The 22,586-nt window shown below is 50.3% G+C and overlaps 1 long non-coding RNA gene across 1 annotated transcript; it reads right to left on the bottom strand.

Moving 5' to 3' along the window:
- Positions 1–1,745: 1,745 nt before the first annotated feature.
- On the bottom strand, positions 1,746–6,154 carry LOC144248253 (uncharacterized). The gene is made up of 2 exons (XR_014951233.1): positions 2,827–6,154; positions 1,746–2,721 (listed from the first exon to the last, which is right to left on the bottom strand). It is a non-coding gene; the product is annotated as an uncharacterized LOC144248253 (long non-coding RNA).
- Positions 6,155–22,586: the final 16,432 nt, after the last annotated feature.

Below are 22,586 nucleotides of genomic sequence, written 5' to 3'. Positions count from 1 at the left end.
ATTTGCATTTTCCATGTTCTGAAGTAGTTCTGCTGTCTTTCATACCTAAAGCCTTAGCAACCGTGCTATGTTTGAGTCCTGTAACTTAAATAATGACAGAGATACTGGGAATTATCACCTATTTTGCAAGGATTGCAGTCAGAATTTTTTTATAGATAAATAAAGTAAAATTTAATCTATATTTGTCTGTAATGATATATTTTAGATAGTCTGTTTCTTAGGCATTTGGGCAGATTGCATATGGTAGTTACTGTGGCCCAGTTCCTTGCAGTGTCAAGACATGTACTTAGCATGAATGAGGTAATGGAGCTATCAACTTTCACATCAAACTGTGAACTTACAGCAATTTTTTTTTCAATACTGCCTGCCAAGGCTGAGCCAAAGTTCACTGATTTACATTGAGTCTGGTATCAATAAAGCTGTATTTTTTTCAGAGATGCACCTGTTCCTGTAGCCCTTTTTGGAAGTGGGAGCATGAAAAAGTTGTGCTCTGCTTGATTTCATCAAAACACCATTTGATTGAGGGTTGGACCTCACACTGTTTTGATAGGTGTCACTTCAGCTGAGACAATCTGGCTGTGGAGGGATCAGAGCTGTGAAATTAGATTCTGCCTTTTGATTGAGATTGTTCTGGATGCCACCAACACTATGAATTCTCTAACATGGAAAGCCATGTTTCCCTTTTGTGAAAAAAGGGAACTAGCATTGCTTTCAAATTTTTAATAATTATTGATTTTTCAAATATTCATATCATTGATTTACAGGATGGATTGTAAAGAAGGAAGAAGCATTTTAAAAGAGACTACTTCAATGTAATGAAGAGCAACTAAGAATTGCAGAAGCCTTAGACTATAACTTCATACCTATTTTCTGCTACAAGAAAGATAAGAAATTATGAAAAGATAGGGCAATATTGCAGTACAGCTTGACTGAGTTATTGAAGTGTTCCTTTTCATTTAGAAGTTGAATGAAATGATAAGGATTAATGTAGCTTCAGCTGTAATTAACTTGACGCTATTTTATAAACATTCTTGGAATATCTTCTCTGTGATCCATTAATGTATGGACTGGAATTAACTGATGTTTGGGCATGTAATAAAAACAAAATATTTTTATCTCAGTTATATGTTGAGGTGATTTTAAGCAGACAATTATTATATTGTGTCTGCTACATGAGCTGTAAGAGCACAGGTTTGATTGTTCTAAGAAAGAAATTGAGTGAAACTCAACAAAATGGGATAACTGCAATCTAATAAGCTCCCTGTAAAATCAGAACTGCATTCAGTCAGGCAAAGTAAGCAATGACATCTTCATAAAAACACTCATATCCAAACTGATGTTAGAAAGCTGAGTATCTATATCCTCTTTCATGAACCAGACTGTTGCAGTGAAGCAACAATGCAGAAGCATGTCTTTGGTGTTCTTCAAGTTCTTACATCTGTCCTCGAGCAAGACAAGTCCCATTACAATTTTTTTCCTGCTAGGTTATTTCACTTTATTGGAGTTATTTTATTGGAATGTTGAATGATATCTAGGAGCAGAGCATTAGTAAAAGATGTGCTGTTCACACTTTCATCTCCACAGGTCCATGTTCGCAGTAACCAAAGAGAACTTTTAAAATATAATTTCTCATGTAGTCTTGTCATGGTTTGACACTGGCACAATGCCAGTGCCCCCATGAAAATGTGATCCCTACCTTGAATGCTGTGAAGTGGAATCTAGAATAGAGCAAAGCAGGCCCAAGCTTAATAACAGGAAAAAAACTTTATTAAACTACCACTACAAAAGAAAAGAGAAAACTAAAGAAGGGAAAAAAAAAAACCACACAAAGATCAAATGAAAACCTTGCAAGACATTCCTCCCCCCCCACCACCCAACTCCAACAAACCACAGTGAGACACAATCTGGACCCCAATCAGGTTGCCACCCTCCAAACAATCGACACTCAGTCCATCGAGGGAACAGAGTCTCTCCTGTGCCACAGACCCCCCAAGAAACACAGCTCCACATCCTGTGTTTCCATGTCACACATGGCACCGCCCGGAGAAAAAGTTTGCCATGGTGACCCTTCTCCTTTCCATGCACAGTGCTCTCACCACCAATGCATGGATGGTCAGACTGCCTTTAGGATTTTTCCTTTCAAGGATGCCCTGCCAAGAGGGGAGAAAACAACAGTTCAGTTTTTCATTGTTTGGGACCACAGTCCCCCCCATTTTCCCCTGGGGCCGAGGGCTCAAGAACAGAGATCTTCTTCTCTTCTCTTTCCTTTCCAGGGCAAGGGGGCGCCACCACAAACCCCCTAACCTTCCTAACCTTTTCTCTGTTCACTCCACTTTTGTCTTTTTCCCAGCTGAAGCAGGTCTCTTGACTCACTGGCATCCTCCCAAAACACAGTCCCTCTTGACGGAGAAGATTTGGTTCAGGTTGTGGCTAACACGGAAAAGTCCAGCCAAAAGCCACTCCTTGTCCCCCTCCCATCCAGAATTCCTCCTTCCAACATCCCATCCCAGGGTCCAAGGTGTCCCTCTTCCTCTCTTTCAAACCGAGGAGGGGAAAGGAAAATTCACAAAGCTTTCATTTCTCAAGAAAGGGTTAAAAGTCCAAACTCCCAGGATGGCTCGATGCCCGGACATCCAGCAACTCCCACACAACTGGGCACCTTGGAGCTCCCCCCGCTCCTCCTTCCTTGCGGCTTTCTCTCTCCCTCTCGGGAGAGGAACTCTGGGGGGACGGGAAATGGAGACATCCCACATTTCTTCCACCCTTCCATCTGCAGGGGCCAGCCTGGTTCCAGTCCTTTCACCACCCTTGGGGCTTTCGGCCTACCTTTCTCAGGCCATGGGCTTCCCCTCCCCCACCCAGCTCGTGGCTGGGCAGGGGAGGTCTGCACTGCACGCTGACCGGAACCAAAGAGAGCGAGTTCCCCTGGGAATTCTGCTTTCAACCCCTCTGTGTTCTCAGAGGCGTGTCTACTTTCAATTGGTCAATATCTAAATTGACCTCTTCCTTCCGGGAAAAATTATCTTTCCGTGTCAAACAACGACAAGTCTGTTCATGCAAGAAATGACAGATGGTCTTGGTCGCTAAGAGGAAAAAAAGGGAATTGTGAGGAAACGTGCATGCAGAGAGGTCAGGCTTACTATGATGTATGGCAGCTGTGTCCGAACCAGTACATCTGGAGAGGAGATCTGGAGAGTGAAAGGAGAAAAAGGCCATCATGAATGGACATTTATTGACCCCAAAGTCAGAAGCAGGAGTTATGAAGGTGATGATCTAAGCTGGGACTTCCCCTGCTCACAACAGAGCATGCTTGTATCAACTCCACTTGTCACCACAACTGATGGCAAATCAAGGCCTCTGAAGAGAGCAAAGATGAGAAAGAGAGCTGCTGCTTGAAAGTCTAATTTGAGGACTCATTACATGTGTTTTTCACAACACTAGGAAAGAAAAACTTTTGTGCTAAAATTAGCTAAACACAAAGGAAAGATCTGTACTAGTTTGTGTGTAGTAAGAAATCATATATGTCAGCTTGGTATCACTGTGCCATGCCTGGCTAGCACAAACTTATCAGAGTCAGGGAGTTTAGGGGTTCTTTGTTTGCTTCCTCTCTGCTCCCTGATGCAAAGCAGCACCTCCACATCATAATGAGCCATACTGCTTGACTGGCCACCAAGTCCTGAGGGAAGTGGTGCCTGGTTCATCAACAGAGTGGCATTTCCCTTGAAAATTTCCGAACTTAAGTCATACTGCAATTTTTTGGCAAAGTACTATTTGCTAATGCATTGAACTCAAGAAGAAAAAAAACCTGGCTTTTCCTACAAGCAGCTCACTGTCTGTGGAGCTCTTTTGGAAAACTGCCTTGATGAAGGGTGTGAAAATCTGGCTCAGTCCCCTCTGTCATTAATGCAAAAAGCAAATTTCTTTCATGTACCTAGTTGTCACAGAGACCAATGACAAATGTTGTGCTTACTCAGACATCCTAGGTTAGATCTCTTCAACTGTGCACAGCTGTCTTCTGTCTCCCCTGAATCTGACAAACTGCAGTGATAAGACACCTCATTTCTTCCTTGTTGATGTAAGGCTGAAAGGTTAAACTGGGCTAAATGCACAACCAGCCCCATGACCTAATAGTAGCTTCACATATTTTAGGGTGAATGTATATGGATGGGATTTGTTTGCTCAGGGAAAGCACTCAGAGGTTTCAGCCTATGGACTCAGATAGACTGGAATGGGAATTTCCATGAGTAGAAACAGCTGGATCAAACTCTCTGTAAGTAATTAACACACAGGAGAGACAGTTGTGCATGCACTTTATCAAGCCTCTTGGTAAGACTATGTACTCCAGATAATTAATCATTACATTTCCCTATACACATAATTACCTCTACTTTCTTGCTCTCCCACCTCCACAAATATAAACAATTCATATGCATGTATTTACAGAGTAATTACAGAGTACATATGCTGTGATTAAAGGCAATATAAACTGTGTATCCCCTAATTACAAGAAAAAAACAACAACAACAAAATACCCAAACAAATGAAAGCTCAAGCAGGAAACATTACTTCTTTAATTGGATCAAATCACTTTCTCTCCAGACTAATAGAAAGAAAAAAAGAAACTCAAATATTCTGTGTTATGAGCCTGGCAAAAAGATGAGTGTCAGCCAGTCCAGCAGGTCCCTTGGTTGTAAATTATTTAATATACGGGACATAAATCAGAAAGCAATGATACTTGGGACAAGATGAAAAAAATTCTGCATCTCACAGTTAAAACATGATTTGGGTTTAGTTCCCTTCCACCAGATAAGAGAAGATCTTGCAGGTATAGCTTTGGTGGAAAACACCTGTATCCTACATGAAGTGAATAACAGGTATGTTTGCCTTCTGAAATCTCTTGCTGGCTTTGTTTACACAAGGTGATCTGATGTGGCTCTCATAAAACGAGTAGCACTGTTCTCTCCTGCTGAAGTCTCACATTCCTCCATGATAATTTGACATATGACCTGTGTGTTTTCCATGGCAGGCTGCTCTGATGCTTTCCATCAGAGATTTTGGGCCCAAAGGACTCCAGACTACTGGAGTCAAAGGAAGTAATGAAGTAATGGCAAGTGAAGTAATTCTGGGACACAGGGAGAGCAGGATTAAATGGAGTAATTCTGCATTTTCTTGGAAAATACTCTTCGCACCTGGTGTGACTCTTGAGGATGATCTTGCTGAGGGTCAGGACTTGGACTTGATTCTTGTGGGTCCCTTTCAACTCAGTGTATTCTGTCATTCTGTAATCCTTTTGTCTGGGCTTTATGAGACAGGATAGTAACAGTAGTCAGCAACAAAGAAAGAAGGTGACATTGAACAGACAAATTGCTTAGATTTATTTCATCTGGCACACAATTATTTAGAAAGTGCCATTCACTTCAATGCTAAAACTCAGTGGTGAGACTACTACACTTTCATCTTTTTGCTGACAAACCACTCTAAGAACGACTCATCACTAGATCTAAGAGCGAGCATAGAGAGATGGTTGGTTGCAGTTTTTACGTATCAGTGGGGCAGCTGGGAGGGCCTGCATGTATCCCATGTATCCAGTGACATCATGAAGTTCAACACAAACAGTTGTTATTTCCACATCTGCAATTCCAGACAAGCTACTGTAAGGTCTTCTTGAAGAGGTCCTGGACACCAGCTCCAGGAGTAGGTCAACCTGCTTTCTGCCACAAGAGGAGGACTAGTATTCTCTTTATGGATGTCAATGCAACTGTTCTCTGCTATTCATACTGGGACACCACACTTATTGCTGTGGGCATTCTCTGGACCTGTCTTTGTAGAAGTGGATGTATTGCCTTGTGTTTTGAAGTGCTTCCTATGCTAACATCCAGGAGAAATTTAGTGTGGTTAATGGAAGTCTTAATTTTGAGAGATGAAATTAAGTAGATGTGTGTTGTGGTTTGACATGGAAGTGAATTTTCTCAGGAAGTTGGGGTCAAACCAATCAGTGGTCAGGTTTGGATACTGGCACCTGGAGTAAACACTGGAGGCATGGACACGTCTCTGAGAACACAGGGGTTAAAAGCAAGAACTCCCAGGAGAACTGTCTCTGGTTCCAGTCATCGGAGGGTGCAGACTCTCCTCTGCCCAGCCACGAGCTGGGTCAGGGAGGGGAACCATGCGGCCTGGGGAGGCAGGCCAGGGGGTGCAGGGACTCAGGGACTGGAACCGAGCTGGGCCCTGCGGATGGAAGGGTGGAGGAAATCTGAGATGCCATCATTCCACCCTGCCCCTTCCCCCCCCCCCCACCCCCCCCCCACCAGAGGGAAAGAGACAAAGAGCCTGGGCACCTGGAAATTTTCTGGCAGAGGAGAAAGAGAAGGGGGGAAAGGTGCCCAGCCATGGGAGCTGGAGTCCTGGGCTGAGATTTCAGCCATCCGGGGAGTCAGAGACTTTTAATCCTTTCCTGGGAAATTAAAGTACTTATGAAATATTACTCTTCCTCAATTTGAAAGAGAAGAGAGACAGCCTGGGACCTGAGATGTTAGGAAAAGAAGGTTGGGAGGAGATGATGGAATGGCTTTTGGCTGGACTTTTCTTGTTAGCCATAGACTGAACCAATTTCTCCTACAACAGAGGCTGCATTTTTAGGTGGATGCAATGGTGAGCCAAGAGACCTGCTTCAGCAACTACCAGTACAGGAATGGAATGAACAGAGAAAAGCTGAGGAAGGTGTGATCATGCCCTCTGTCTTCAGGAAGATGAAGATCTCTGTTCTTGAGATCCTCGGCCCCAGGGAAGGAGGAAAATGCGGGGGGCACTGTGGTCCCACAGTGAGAAAATGAACTGTTGTTTCTTTTGGTCCTTGGCAAAGCATCCTTAAAGGAGCCCTGTGAGCAGCCTGTCCATTAACAGTGGTGAGAGCACTGTGACATGGAGAGGAGAGTGTCACACTGGCAGATTGCCGCGCTCCCGCCCCAAATCCCTGATCTCAGCCCCGGCTAGCTCTCGTCCTGGGGCGAGGGCGGGCGATTGAGGCACCCTCCGCCGCTCCCAGCTGGGGTTTGGAGAGTGCCTTTGTGGGTTCCGGGCAGCGCTAGCAAGCCTCGCGGTGGTAAATGAAGAGCGGATCCTGCTGGGGGCTAAGTCCGAGTTTATTGTAGCCCAACGGGGCCAAATATCCTAGAACGGTGCCAGCCAACAGGAACAAGCACAAGGTGCACTGGCTTATAAACTGTAAGGGAGGGGTAACCGACAACTGATGGGGATAGGGATAGGGAGTGGCTCCGGGATGGGGTGATACAACGTGGTCCAATGGGGGAAGGATATGGGGGGAGCCCCAGGTCCTCGCCCAATCACCCGGTGCCCAAGGTGGAAGCTTCTGGATGGATGGGAAGGGACACCGAGTGACAGACAAGGCACCAGGGAGGGGTAAAATGCCTCTTTCAGGGTGATGGATAGATACTGGAAAGGCGGGAAGGGAGGACAAGGCGGGAAAACTGGGGATAAACCAAGTTGTACATGGGGGTACAAAGGAATAAACCAATACATAATACAGGGATAATAAAACATACAAATAACGCAACTCCACATCTCCTCCTTTTTTTGTTTAAAAAGAAAGGGGAAATGGGCAAAATGAGTCTTTAAACGGGGGCTGCACAGTCTCTGGGCTCATCTTGAAACTAGATGTTGTCTTCTTCAGGAAGTTCTTCTTCTTGGAACCCTTCCTGATTTAATGGTTCCAGTTCGTAAGGCGCTGTCAGTGCAGCGTGGTTGACACTGATGGTGGAGTTAATTGCTTTTAAAATTAAACTGTTCACCACGCTGAAGCCTATGATAAACACAATGAGTCCCAGCAGCAGCAGGAGTCCTATTTTTAAAATTGATTGAACCCACCCAGAGAGTCCTCATCCTTCAAACAGTGACCCCGTCCATCCTGCAGCGATGGAAGTGCGGACGTCCTCAGCCCTGGAACTTTTGCTGGAGGCTGAGGAACGATCGACGCATGCTGGGGTCTTAGGACGATGGTGATGCCCAGAAGGATGAGGCTCATAGATGACAGCATCCTGGGTGGTTTCAGGGTGGAGTGCGTGTCTGGAAAATAACTTAAATATAAGTTAATAATCGAAGTAGGGGAGGTCTAACTCAAAGGGGAACAGAGAATCCCAGGAGCCAGAGAGGGAAGAGGGGGGATCAGGTGAGGGGGACCTTTTCCGCCGTCGGAGGGCGGCGTACCCAACTTGAGGACTGTCCGGTTTTCTCTTCTGGGTCTTAGGGACATATGGTCTGACGAATTTGGAAGGGACCCATCTCAGGCCTGAGGGTGTGGATACGCAAGCGTACCCCCGTCCCCAGGTGACCAAGTCATAGGGTCCTTCCTGCCGCCAGGTCTCAGGGTTTTTAATGAGAACTGGCGGCTTTTCCCCGACCTTGCTCTGCTCATAGGAATTGAAGTGCCTTGCGATGGGGGGGTTGAGGCACTCGAAGGAACAGTTTAAGAAATTGATGGTAAAAAGGGCCCGCGCCAACTGAACCTGGGGGGACTCATTTTTAGCTGACGACTGTTGTTGTTTAAGCATCCTTTTGATGCTCTGATGAGTCCGTTCCACCACGGCTTGACCTGTCGGGGAATAGGCGATGCCAGTTTTATGTTCTATTCCCCATTGCTGCAGGAAGCCTGCGAATTCCTTGGACGTGTACCTGGGGGCATTGTCTGTTTTTATCTGTTTTGGGATGCCCAGCATGGAGAAGGCTTGTATCAGGTGTTTCTCCACGTCCTTGGCCTTCTCCCCTGTGTGGGCAGAGGCGAAAACTGCTCCAGAGAAGGTGTCCACGGAGACATGGACGTACTTCATCCTCCCGAAGGAGGGGATGTGAGTAACGTTCATCTGCCACACCTCACAGGACTTCAGACCCCTAGGATTAGCCCCTGCGCTCACTGATGGTAGAGGGAGCGACTTACAGGACGGGCATGTGGCCACAATGGCCTTGTCCTGGTCCCGGGTTAGATGGAACTGCCGGACCAGACCAGGCGCATTTTGGTGGTAAAGCTGGTGGCTTATTTTTGCTTGCTGGAACTTGTCCGGGAGCGGCGCCAGCTGTGCGGGGGCGGCAGCGAGGGAATCGGCACGCCGGTTGCCCTCGGCCAAGAACCCCGGCAGGTCGGTGTGTGACCTGATATGCATCACATAAAATGGTTGCTCTCGGTGGGAGACTAGCCTTATCAGCTTTGCGAGCAACTTGCTAAGGGCATCGTTGGAGACACCTTGCAGGATTGCATCCTGTGCTCTAGACACTACACCCGCTACATAGGCCGAATCGGTTACCAAATTAAAAGGTTCAGAGAACCGCTCAAAAGCTCTAACGACTGCGGCCAACTCAGCTACTTGAGGGGATCCTTCCACCTCAACAACATCCGCCTCCCACTGCTGAGTTTGAGGATCTTTCCAAGTCACTACTGACTTGTGGGACCCTCCGGACGCGTCTGTAAAAACTGTTAGAGCCTTTAAGGGTTTTTTTCTCTGAATCTGTTTTGTTGACAAAGTGAATTGGATTTCCGAATTGAAAATTTTGTGGGCCGGTCTCAAAACAGAAATTTTTCCGGTGTAGCTGTCCAGTGCAAACTGCAATGATTCATTCTCTTGCAGCAGGTGTTCCAACATTGCCTTTGTGAATTGGCCCGATTCCAATTTCAAAGGAATGTGGATGTGATCAAAGTCACACCCCGCCAGCTCCCGAATCCGCGTTCTTGCCTTGCGGATTAGTTCCGCCACCAGCTCTTGTGGCCGTGTCAACCTTTTGGATCGTGAATGACTCAGGAATACCCACTCTATGATGGAGAGTGGGTCCCTTTTGTCCTGATCCTTGCCCTTTCCTAGGGTGTCTGCCCACTGGAAGATGACACCGTGGAGGTGTGGCAGTCTGCCCAATATGATGAATCGGAAGGGCAGGCCCGGGTCATACCTGTGGGCCTGCCTGGCAGACATTGCCTCCTGAACCTTCTGCAAAGCAGCTTTGGCCTCTGGAGTGAGTTCCCTGGGAGAACTAGGCTCTTCCCCCCCTTTCAATAAATTGAAAAGAGGGGCTAGGTCTTCGTTGTTAATACCTAACCAGGGTCTCACCCAATTTAAAGACCCACACAGCTGCTGCACGTCGGCTAGAGTCTTAATTGAATTTTTTATTGCCAATTTCTGCGGAACAATGGTCCGCTTGTTTATCTCCAAACCCAGGTACTTCCAAGGTGGCATTCTTTGAATCTTATCTTCTTGCAGCTCGAACCCTACAGCAACCAACGCACTGGTTGTCAGTTCAAGCGCGTGTGTAAGGAGATCGCTGTTGGGGGCACAAATAAAAATATCATCCATATAGTGCTGGATGATCACGCCCTCGGTGGCTGCACGCACAGGGGACAGCAATGAAGAGACGTACCACTGGCAGATGGTTGGGCTGACTTTCATGCCTTGGGGAAGAACTTTCCAGTGGTATCTCTCCATTGGGGCTTCTCGGTTGATGGAAGGAACTGAGAAGGCGAACCGTGGCGCGTCATCAGGGTGTAGGGGAATTTGGAAAAAACAATTTTTGATGTCAATGACAGCTAATTCCCAATTTTCTGGTAACATTGTGGGGGACGGCATCCCTGGCTGGAGAGGACCCATGTCTTTGATTACGTTGTTTATGGCATGAAGGTCGTGGAGGAGGTGCCACTCGTCTTTGCCAGGTTTTTTCAGGACAAAGACGGGGGAATTCCAGGGGGATGTTGTTTCCTGGATATTCCCTTTGGCGAGTTGCTCCTTCACGAGCTCCCGAAGCGCTTTTAATTTCTGTTTATTGAGCGGCCATTGCTCTACCCACACTGGTGTGTCTGTGAGCCAATTAAGTTTCCGGGTAGGACGCTCCTCAGTGACCGTTGCCCGAAAAACCTGAGGGGTCGGGATGTCAATTGTGACCCCCCACTGGGCCATCAGGTCTCTCCCCCACAGGGGCTCTGTATAGTCTAAAACGAACGGGCGTAAATAAGCTGATTGCCCGTTCGGCCCCTCAAATTTTACGATGTTTTTTGACTGTCTTGCCAATTGACAACCCCCTACACCTTGAATTTTCCCCGCCACGTTTTGCAGCTCCCAGCGTGACGGCCAATCCCATGCGGGGATGACCGTCACGTCTGCCCCTGTGTCCAGGAGACCGCTTAGGTGTTTGTACTCCCCATCCTTCCGCATATAGCAGGAGAGCTTTGGTCTTTCCTTCCCTATGACCTGGGCCTGGCACACCTGGTAGCTCTTCTTAGCTGACTTCTTCCAAAGATCCTCAGGGTGTGGGAGGGGACTTGGGAAACTGTCCCCCCGAATTACCCTGGGAGGTGACAGGTGTGTAGTTCCCCGCCTCCCCTGTTATCAATCAGTATGTCTGTCATCCCTTGGTGCTAGAAAATTCTTTATTCTTCATACCCCCATTGGTTCCTTCCCTGAAGCCGCTCTTTCCCCTTACCCTCATTGGTTATAACCCTGTCACTCGACCCTGACTCTGCCCCCGAAGCCTTCCTTCACTGAACGCTTCATGCCTGGACCCTCCCTCTCTTGTCCCAGTTATAATCCCGATTCCGCCCCCTGTTCGGCGCTCTCAGAGCGAGCTCCCTCCCGGAGAGGTTGTTTTCCCTTCGCTCCCTGAATTGCTGTTCCTCAATAAACCCTCCTGGAATTAAAGCCGCCTGTGAGTCGTCCCGCCTTCATAGAGGAAGATTTCATTACGCTATCCGGCTTCTGAGGACTCGGCTCTCTGACAAGCAGAGTGGTCAGAGACCAAGAAGCCCTCAACTGGCGCCCGAACAGACTGGCCCCTCTCAGGAGTCAGCCGCAGAGCGTCTCCTCGGCTGCCTCGGCTCTGTGATCCGGCTGCCCGAGGACTGAAAGCGCCGTTCGCCGCCAGTTCCACGAGCGGCTGCTCTTCGTTGAAGAAGATCGCCTACCTCGCGGGCTGCAGACACCTCGTACTGGTTCGACTTCGAGTTTGGGAGCAGACTCCGAACGGGACGAGACCTGCAGCGCTTCCTCTCCCCCTCAGAGGCTTTTTCGTTTTGACAGCGGTCTTTTTTGTGGTGAGTTCCTGGTGCCCTGTCTGGCACCCGACCCTGTCTCTTTTCCTTTTCGTTTCTCTCTTTGTCTCTTTGGGGATTTCCTTTTTTCTGCAGTGAGAATGGGCAATCGCCTGTCTCCTGCCCGGCGGGATTTTTACCTCCACGTTAAATCCTCCCTTGTTTCGGGGAACATTTCTTTTAAAAAGAGGGGCCTTAAGGCTTTTGTTAATCTTATTTTCGATAACTTCCCTGACACCTCCAGGGATGATTTTTCTTCTCTTATTTTCTGGGGAAATATTGGGAAACTGTTATACGCATTACAAGTAAAGGCGAATTTTTCTGTGGGGCATTTTTTTCCACTTTTTCATTCTATTTACACTTTATTTAAACAAAAGGGTGAGAGTTGGGTCCCCGGTTCTCCTAACCTTCATCCCGCCCCCCCCACTCCTAACTCGGTTTCCCCTAAGGGTGGGTCGGGCAGCAGACCCTGCCATAACCAGGCACAGGGCTGCCACCGTCTCCCTGCTGCTCCCCGCCCCACTCTGTCCTCTCCTCGTCCTGGGACTGGCCATCCCAGTGCGACTCTTTCCTCTCCCCAAAGCCCTCAAACCCCTGTACCCAGTTTAAAACCATGTTATTCGATTCCTGATCTCTGTCACCACACCTCACAAAATGGCGCCGGCCACATGGCCGAGCAGCCCGCCACCGAGGGACAAAATGGCGCCTCCTCTCCACCTCCTCACTCCCTTCGGGCCCCTGCCAGTCCCCCTCAGGCTCCACCTCCGTCGGGTGCCGCCCCTGCGTCGGGTCCCGCCCCTACCACCGCGTCGATTGTTACGTCGTCGGGACCCGCCCCTCCAGCCCCCATGGCCACACCCCTGGGTGGGCCCCCGGTGGGAGGGACCGGCCTGCAGGAAGGGCACGCCCCTGTGGGAGGGAACCCCCTGCCGGAATGCCACACCCCGGTGGGTGAGCCTGGCCACGCCTCCCCTCAGGCCTCTTCTGGTTCCCACGCCACCGGAACCGGAAGTCGGCCTGGCCGGAAGCAGGCCATCTTGGCCTGCCGGGCTTCATGCCACCGAAGCCCACTGGCCAAGGGGAAGGTCCGAGCCCTTGCTCGTCCTGCCTCGTCCTCCGATGAGGATGAGGACAGCGACAGCCCCCGGCCCACACCTAGGCCGGGAGGTGGGTGGGCCCGGATCACGGCAGAGGCAATTAAGGATGGGGATTTGGAATTCGCAAGAGATCTGGGGCCGTTCGCAGCACCTGTGGTGAGGACCAGGGGGCAGCGGCCACACTGGGAGCAACTCCCATATGTGGAGATTAAAGAACTGAGGAAGGCTGCCAAAGACTATGGTCGAGACTCTCCTTTCTTTAAGAATGTATTAGACCTCACTTTCTCGGGCCATACATTGGTCCAGCATGACGTTAAATATATTGCCAAGTCCCTGCTCACTCCCACCGAGCTTTTATTATGGGACATTCAATGGAGAAAGCTCCTCAAGCCTCTTCTGAAAAAACACAATTTAGCAGAGGCAATTGGAGAGGGAGAGGAAGCCATAGAAGCCCTGGCAGGGGAGGGGGAGTTCAGCCAGCCAGAGGACCAAATACTGTTACCCACGGAGGTCCTAGATGACATCAAGGAGGCTGGCCGAGCGGCACTGTTAAAAATCCCCGATGGGAAAACCCCGCTCCAGAACTTTTCAGCTATTACCCAGGGCCCAGAGGAATCTTTCATAAAATTCGTGGACCGGCTGAGGGAGGCCATCGACCGGCAGATAGACCATCCTGCAGCGAGGGAAGAGCTCCTGAGAAAGATGGCCATGACCAACGCGACAGCCGAGACAAAGAAGATATTAAGGACTTTACCTCAGGACCCCGAACCCACCATCGCACAGATGGTGGAGGCCTGCACGAAAGCCGCCTCCACCGAGACCACTGTCGCCCTTGCAGTAAGTAAGGGGATTGGGGAGGCGATGTTGACGATGAACACCATCCGGTGCTTCAGGTGTGGCCAGATGGGCCACATACAAGCCAACTGCCCATACTGGCCCCCGGAGCAACCACACTACTCGTACACACCCTCCCCAAGACCAATACCCAGGAACCCGATGCCCTACCATCAGCAGGCGGGAAACGGGTCGCGGAGCGCGGGGAGGGGCCGCGCGAGGACAACAAGTGGCCCCTCACAGCGCCCAGGCCTCCCCACCATCCGGGAGGACCGGTGGCCCAGCGGACAGTTCCGGAGGGTTGGCGGAGCCACGACGACGGGCTCCGCCTCTTCCGTAGAATCCGCAACTTAGATTCAGACACTCACCGGGTCCTCAAAAGCTCCATCACTGTGACTCTCCAGGATGAGGACCTGGTGAGAGTTCCCGCTGGGTTCCTGGAACCCCCTTACCGCAATTGTGAGGTGACAGTGTTAATACTCGGAGATTGCAGGCTCACACCAGACCGTGTTACCGTCGTTCCTGAAGTGGTGTGTTTTCAGCCGGGGTCCGAGGTCACCGTCTCGGTCGTCTGCCATCAACCACCTTGCACCATCACCAAGGGGCTCCCCTTCGCTGCCATGTACCTCCTCGACGTGACCGACCTCACCGATCCACCAGTACAGGACTATTTCGCTGGACATGACTCCGGGGAAGACAATTTTGTCTTCCTCACACAAAATGTTTGCAAATCCAGACCAATGATTGAGACTGTTTTATCGCTTCAGGGAAAGTCCATCAAACTGGACCTGATGGCAGACACCGGGGCAGACGTCACCATCATACCCCGGTCAAAGTGGCCCCGCGACTGGGAGTTGGTGCCCCCTTGTGGCACAATCTCCGGAGTGGGAGGAGCTGTCAACTCCATGCGCAGCAAACATCTGGTAAGTGTGGAGGGCCCTGAGGGACAGATTGCCACCATTCGGCCTTTTGTTGTTTCATCTAACATCATGTTATTAGGCAGGGACGTTTTGTCCCAATGGGGTGCCCGCCTCGATATCCCTAGCCCTGCATGGGATTTTTAGTATGGGCCACTGCGGAGCGCACCTCCCCACCGCTGAATTGGAAGACCGATGTTCCAGTGTGGGTGGACCAGTGGCCCCTTGTGGAGGAGAAATTAAAAGCGCTCCATGAATTAGTAGAGGAGCAGGTCCGCCTGGGGCATTTAATACCCTCCACCAGCCCCTGGAACACTCCTGTCTTTGTTATTAAAAAACCTGGCAAAGACAAATGGCGCCTGCTCCAAGACCTGCGCAGGGTCAATGAGATAATCGAGGACATGGGCCCCCTGCAGCCTGGCCTTCCCTCACCCTCCATGCTTCCCCGGGATTGGCAGCTCGCAGTCATTGACATCAAGGACTGCTTTTTCAACATCCCATTGTATCCCGGAGATGCCCCCAGATTCGCGTTCTCCGTCCCTTCCATCAATAGGGCGGAGCCTTATAAGAGGTACCAATGGACCACTTTGCCCCAGGGAATAAAAAATTCTCCAGTGCTCTGCCAAACTTTTGTGGCCCAGGTGCTTTCGCCGATCAGGAAGCTGTTCCCTGAAGCGATCATCCTGCATTATATGGATGATGTCTTGATCTGCGCTGAAACACAAGCTTATCTGCAGATCACACTTTCCAAGACTGTTAAGGCCATTAAAGCTGCAGGGTTTGAAATTGCTGAAGAAAAGATCCAGCTGTCAGCGCCATGGAAGTATTTGGGCTTTCACATTACGGGAAGGACTGTCGCGTCCAATCTGTCACCGTCAAAGACGACCCACGGACCCTGCGGGATCTCCAGCAGATCTGCGGTACCATCACGTGGATCCAACCTCTCCTGGGACTCACCACGGAGGAGCTAGCGCCGCTCTTCAACCTGCTACGAGGAGATGGCGACCTAGCTTCCCCTCGCGAGCTAACACCTGCCGCCAAAGGAGCCCTGGAGAGAGTCGCTGAGGCCATACGATCCCGTCAGGCCCACCGTGTGGATCGGCTCCTTCCCGTCACCCTTGCCATACTGGGTAAGTGCCCAAACTTCCATGGTCTGCTTTTTCAATGGGACGCTGGGCGGAAGGACCCACTCCTTATCATTGAGTGGCTGTTTCTCCCGCACCAGCCAGCGAAAACTATTTCAACTCCTGCAGAGTTGATGGCTAGAATAATAATAAAGGCCAGACAACGCCTCCGGACCCTCGCAGGGTGTGACCCGGCGTGCATTTACTTACCTCTTAATTTGGAACAATTGGAATCCCTGCTTCAGACAAACGAAAGTTTGCAAATTGCTTTAGACAGTTACCCTGGACAGATTTCCATTCATTACCCTAAACATAAAATATTCAAAGACACGTTATATTTGGCCCCAAAGTCATTCAAAAATAAAACACCTATTAAAGGTGCTCTCACGGTGTTCACCGATGGGTCGGGAAAATCCCACAAATCGGTGATCACTTGGAAGGACCCGGAGAGTCAGAAGTGGGAGTCTGACATCCAACTGGTTGAGGGTTCCCCTCAGATCGCAGAACTTGCTGCGGTCGTGAGAGCATTCAAAAAATTTCAGCAACCTTTCAATCTGGTAACAGATTCGGCTTATGTTGCCGGGGTAGCAGAACGGGCAGAACACGCCCTGCTCAAAGAAGTTCAAAACAAACAGTTATTCGATGTGCTCACGGAATTAATCTGGCTGATCTCCCACCGAGAGCAACTCTATTATATTATGCACGTCCGGGCTCACACAGACCTGCCAGGAGCTATTGCAGAGGGGAACCGGATGGCCGACCTCCTTGCAATGACATCTCATTACTCTGCACCTGCACTCTCATTAACCTTACCAGACATCTTTGCACAGGCAAGGCTCAGCCATGCGTTTTTCCATCAAAATGCACCTGCCCTTGCCCGACAATTTAAAATATCAAAAGAACAAGCCAAAGCCATACTAGCCACATGCCCAAGCTGTCAGTCCTTCGCCCTTCCACCGCTGCCAACGGGGATAAACCCCCGAGGGTTGGCAGCATTGGAGCTGTGGCAAACAGACATCACTCACTATAATCCTTTTGGCCGCCTGAAATACCTGCATGTGTCCATAGACACATTTTCTGGGGCCGTGTTCGCGTCACTCCACACTGGTGAGAAAACAAAAGATATCATCAAACATCTATTCATGGCATTTGCCACATTAGGAGTCCCAAAAGCCATCAAAACGGACAATGGGCCTGGATTCACCTCGACAAGATTCGCACAATTTCTACAACAATGGGGAATTGCCCATTCCACCGGCATTCCCCATAACCCCACAGGACAGGCAATAGTGGAACGCTCCCACAAAGAGTTAAAAAGGCTGCTAGAACAACAACACGATTCGGCTCTGGCCATGACACCAGTTGAAAGATTATGCAAGGCACTTTATGTTCTTAATTTCTTAAATTGTTCTGACCGGGAGCCGAATCCCCCTGCACTCAGACACTTTTGCAATAACACCAGGGCAGTTTTGAAAGAGCGTCCGCCAGTCCTCATCAGAGACCCAGAATCAAAAATCATCTCAGGGCCGTACCCTCTGATAACGTGGGGGAGAGGGTACGCTTGTGTTTCCACAGCCCAGGGTCCCAAATGGATTCCTGGAAAATACGTCAAACCGTACCTGGAGAGCACTACCGCGGACCCCCCAGCGAGGAGCAACCCAGCGACCCCATCACAATCACCACCAGATAATGCAGTGGCGTGGCGACGGAGAAAAAAGAAGAGGACCGGAAGACCACCCAACATCGTCTCCCGGGTCCTCATCACAAGGACATACCTACCTCTGCAGGACTTAACAACTTCCGCCACCCCATCCCCTCCTGTGCCGTTCCCTCTACCCTCATACCTAACCCGTCATCCCTTTACCCCTCCGTCCTGAAATTTATTTTTATTTTAACCCAAAAGGGGGAGCTGGGGGAGGGGAGGGAACCAAATGTATGTTGGTAATATTGTTTTGTTTAATTTTAGTACTAGGATGGCTGCCAGAACATCATTCACCCAAAAGAAACAACAGAAGATGTCCCACTGCGCCCAGCTGGTTGCAGCCACGCTTTCCATCCTCCTGTGGCTGCATGTAGCAGATGGCTGGGTGGTACCATAGCCGAAAGAAAACATCTGGATCACGCTGGCAAAGTCCTTGCAGCAGGATAACCTATGTCTGGCCATGGGCAACGTGGACAATCCCCTGTCCACTTGCCTGGTGGGGGTCCCCTTGGTAGCTGATGATTGGCCGGTATCCAATTCCGACCTGCTCCGAACCACGGGTAGGAGGCCTAACCCGGTCGATACTTGGGATGAGTGGACCAAAATTTTGCCCAACAGCAAAGAGGAACCCCAAGAATTGGACTTACTGGGGTCCTCCACAGCTAGATATTGTGTCAAATTCTATTATAGGAGGCCAAGTCAAAATTGGCACGGAATTGACTTGGCCAAAGACACATACCGGAAAGATGTAACACCTATCAGTAAAAAATATAACAGCCAAACCTGGTGCAATTATACTAGCCAGGTGATTTCGGTTTCATCCACTCATCCCAAGACATTGCCCAGGGGGATGTTTCTTATCTGTGGGGACAGAGTATGGTCGGGAATTCCATCTCGGCTCCAGGGAGGCCCATGCAGCCTTGGCAAGCTTGCTACCCTCACTCCAAACAGAACTCAAATTCTAGATTGGAAAAAAGAAAGACAATTGGCACGCACCAAAAGATCATATGCTCAATTCGACGAAAATTGTGACTCCGAAATTTACGATTGGGGAAAAACAAAGAGGGTCGCTGTATCCATCTTTTTACCATGGTATGCAGCAGCTAAGGCCCTCGGGGAGCTTTCTCACCTGGAGTGTTGGATAAGCAAGCATGCCAACGCCTCGTCTGCCGCCCTCTCCGATCTTCTGGCAGACCAGCAAACCACCAGGCAAGCCACATTACAAAACAGAGCGGCTATTGATTTCCTGCTGCTCGCCCATGGCCACAGCTGCGAGGACTTCGAAGGATTGTGTTGCTTCAATTTAACATCACGGAGCACTTCCATCCAAGCCAACATCCAGCGGATCCGGACCGAAGTACAGGACATCAAAACGAAAACTTCGGCTGTGGACCCCGTCCACAAACTATTGATGCAGTGGGGCATTCCCGGGTAGGCAGCCTCCATTTTAAAAGAACTCTTTTGGATTTTCATAATTGTCCTTCTCATTTCAGTTGCCTTAACCATCTTCGAAAAGACGCTTACCAAGACTTTGGCAAATATTTATTTAATTAACAAGAACGGGGGAGATGTGGGAGGGGACTTGGGAAACTGTCCCCCCGAATTACCCTGGGAGGTGACAGGTGTGTAGTTCCCCGCCTCCCCTGTTATCAATCAGTATGTCTGTCATCCCTTGGTGCTAGAAAATTCTTTATTCTTCATACCCCCATTGGTTCCTTCCCTGAAGCCGCTCTTTCCCCTTACCCTCATTGGTTATAACCCTGTCACTCGACCCTGACTCTGCCCCCGAAGCCTTCCTTCACTGAACGCTTCATGCCTGGACCCTCCCTCTCTTGTCCCAGTTATAATCCCGATTCCGCCCCCTGTTCGGGGCTCTCAGAGCGAGCTCCCTCCCGGAGAGGTTGTTTTCCCTTCGCTCCCTGAATTGCTGTTCCTCAATAAACCCTCCTGGAATTAAAGCCGCCTGTGAGTCGTCCCGCCTTCATAGAGGAAGATTTCATTACGCTATCCGGCTTCCGAGGACTCGGCTCTCTGACAAGCAGAGTGGTCAGAGACCCAGAAGCCCTCATCAGGGTGTGCCAGAGGCCCAGATGCTGGAATGGCCTGGGCGATGATTTGGCCCTTGGGAAGGAAGACCGGAGGATGGGGGCAGTGCAGCCACACCACTAATTGCTCGGTGTTCCTGGATGTCAGGGATGGTGCAATGGTGACTTTGAGAGGCGTGAATTTTGTGTCCCCAAGAACGATATACTTACTGTGGAGGTTCTTCCAGGTTCCCGGGTCCTCTGTGTCGACGGCGACGGAGTGCCAGTCGCTGTCCCTTAGATGTAGAGCCTCAGTCAGGGCCAACCTATATGGGGAGAAGTCAGATGGGGTGTTAAGTACCGGCTTGGGCTGGTTCGGGCCTTGACCCAGCCAGGCAGTGGGAATGAAATCTACATCCTCCCTCATATAGGCTGGTTTGTCAGCCATAGTCCGGTGTGTCAAGTCCAGTGAAATGTCCTCAGGTGGGCATTGCAGGTAGTCGTCCCTCCCCTCCTCTGATGTTATAGAGCCCACCATATTTATGTCCTCGCGCAGGGAGGGACTGCGCTGATGACTCAGTTTTTTTGTTTTCCCCCCGAGTTGGGGGCACTCTTTTCTTGTCGCTGCTGTTTAAACCTAAAAAACTCGTCCCTCAGTGGGCATTGGGAAGCCCAATGTCCCTTTTGCCTACATAAATTGCAGGCCTGATGGTGTTGTTGTCCCCTCGGGGGTGCTCCTGTGGGGCGGCGATCTGGAGAAGGGGTGGCTGGCGGTGTCACGGCTTCAACGAAGGCTACACTCCTAGTAGGTGGTTTAGGAGTCCTTGGAGTGTCCCCAGCAGGAACCGTCACCTTTCGCGCGCAGACCTGAAGCATACTTTGAAGGGTAGGCTCAGGATCCAGGGGCAGGCTGAGGATGGCTTGCCGGCACGTGTCGTTAGCGTTCTGCCTCGCAACTGTGGCAAGCATCCCCTCTCGCAGCCTCTCGTCCGGGACCTGAGCCTCCATCGCGTAATGCAAGCAATCCACGAACGTGACAAAAGGTTCTAGGGGTTCCTGCTTTAGGGACAAGAAGTTAATCGCCGTACTGCTGGGTCTTAACTTAAAAAACGCCTTTTCTGCCGCCCTAGTGCTGACCTGCAGTGCCTCTCTTGGGATTTTTTCTGCCTGCTTGGTCCCCATTTTCCAATCCCCCTCCCCGCACAAGTGGTCTAGCAATATTACAGCCCCATCCTCATCCCTAGAGCTATCTACATTGGCCCAGAGGTCAGGTAACACCTCCCTGATCTCCCGCTTCCACTCGGACTCCCAGATGAGGAATTCTCCGTGGGTAATTAAACAGGAGAAGAGAGTTCGAATGTCCGTGGGGACATATTCTTTGGAGGAAAGGGTTGCTTTTAATAAGCCTCGGAAGTATTCACTTTCCATCCCGAACTCCTTCTTGGCCTTGCAGAGCTCTTTGATGGTCTGCTGGGGGATGGGGGACCACTGTGCAAGGGGCCTACCCCCCCGCCGCGGGGTACAGGTGACAGGTGCGGCCGAGAAGGCAGGCAGGGATTGGGGTGGATCGGGGTTCCCACGCTCCCCCCCCTGGAACCGAAAGCGTGGGAACTGGAAGTGGGGTCGTGGGAACCAGGGGACGAGGCGTGGTCTGGAGCAGGGGGAGTGGTATGGTGGGGACTCCCCTCCCCGGGGGTGGAGCTGAGGGGTGGGGTGTTGAATAATTCAAGGGAGGGGGAGTTGACGGGGGGGTGGAGGAGGGAGGTGGGCGGAGAAATCCGGGGAGCAGAAGGGGTTGGTTTGTCGGAAGGGATTATGGGAGGGGGGAGGACAGGGATCATGGGAAGAAGGAGCACAAGTGGCGGGAAAAGCCATGCGGTCACCGCCATCTTGTGTCCTGGGGAAGGGGGGAGAAGGGAAGCCATTTTGTGGGGTTTGGGGATGGAGGATAGGGGATGAGGGATCTTTGGGGGTCTGTGACAATTTAAAACGAACTGAACTCTTACGGGACGGGGCTGTACAGAGCAGGGAAGAAGGGGAACGGGTAGAAGCAGAGACAGTGCCTGCACCGTCCTGCGGGGAGTCAAGGATATTCTCAGAGGGGCCAGAATCTGCCTGCGGGCAACACCGGGATGCCTGTCTGAGAATACCCGACTTCGGGAGAGAGGGAGAGGAAAGCGGAGTAGGGTTATTCGAACTAACAGCCGAACTGGGGATCGGTTTGTTTGCAGCTGGCTGTGGAAGACTTTCGTAATGATTTTTAATAATATCCTGAATTTGGAGAGCCAAATGGGTGAATTTGGAGAGAGAGAGATCCGACTGTCGCAGGATCTTTTTCCCTACCTGGTTCCAAAAGGGCACTTGGTATAATTTAGCTGCCGAAATGTCAGGGAAGGTCTGCGACAACCACTGAACAAACTTCTTAACTTCAGATTTTTTAACCTTAATTCCCCCCACTAAAAGGATACCCACAACTTGGGAATAAATGCTCTTCTGCAGCACAGACAGCTTTGCACCCATGGCTGTTAGATGTTAAATCGTGCCGCAGCGCCTATGATTGGGAAAACACGAACGAAAAACAAAAGACCACACTTCCAGCTTTGCCGCAGTCCTTAAGCTTCCCACCTGGGAAGGGAAGCACCAAAACCAGGAATTTTTTCCCCGAACCCCGGGGAAAAAGAAACCCACCAAAAAGGGATCCTTTCCCTAAACCCTAGGGGAAAGGAACCAACCAAAAAAGGACCGGGAAAGCCCCAGGGACCCCTATACTCACAAACCAAAGGGGTCCGAGAGGGAAGGGTGGAAAAGAAAA

Source organism: Lonchura striata, chromosome Z (genome assembly GCF_050655825.1).
Source record: "Lonchura striata isolate lonStrDom1 chromosome Z, ASM5065582v1, whole genome shotgun sequence".
NCBI lineage: Eukaryota > Metazoa > Chordata > Aves > Passeriformes > Estrildidae > Lonchura > Lonchura striata.
The sequence above is the reverse complement of the archived record's forward strand: the minus strand, read 5'-3'. Positions and strand labels throughout refer to the sequence as shown.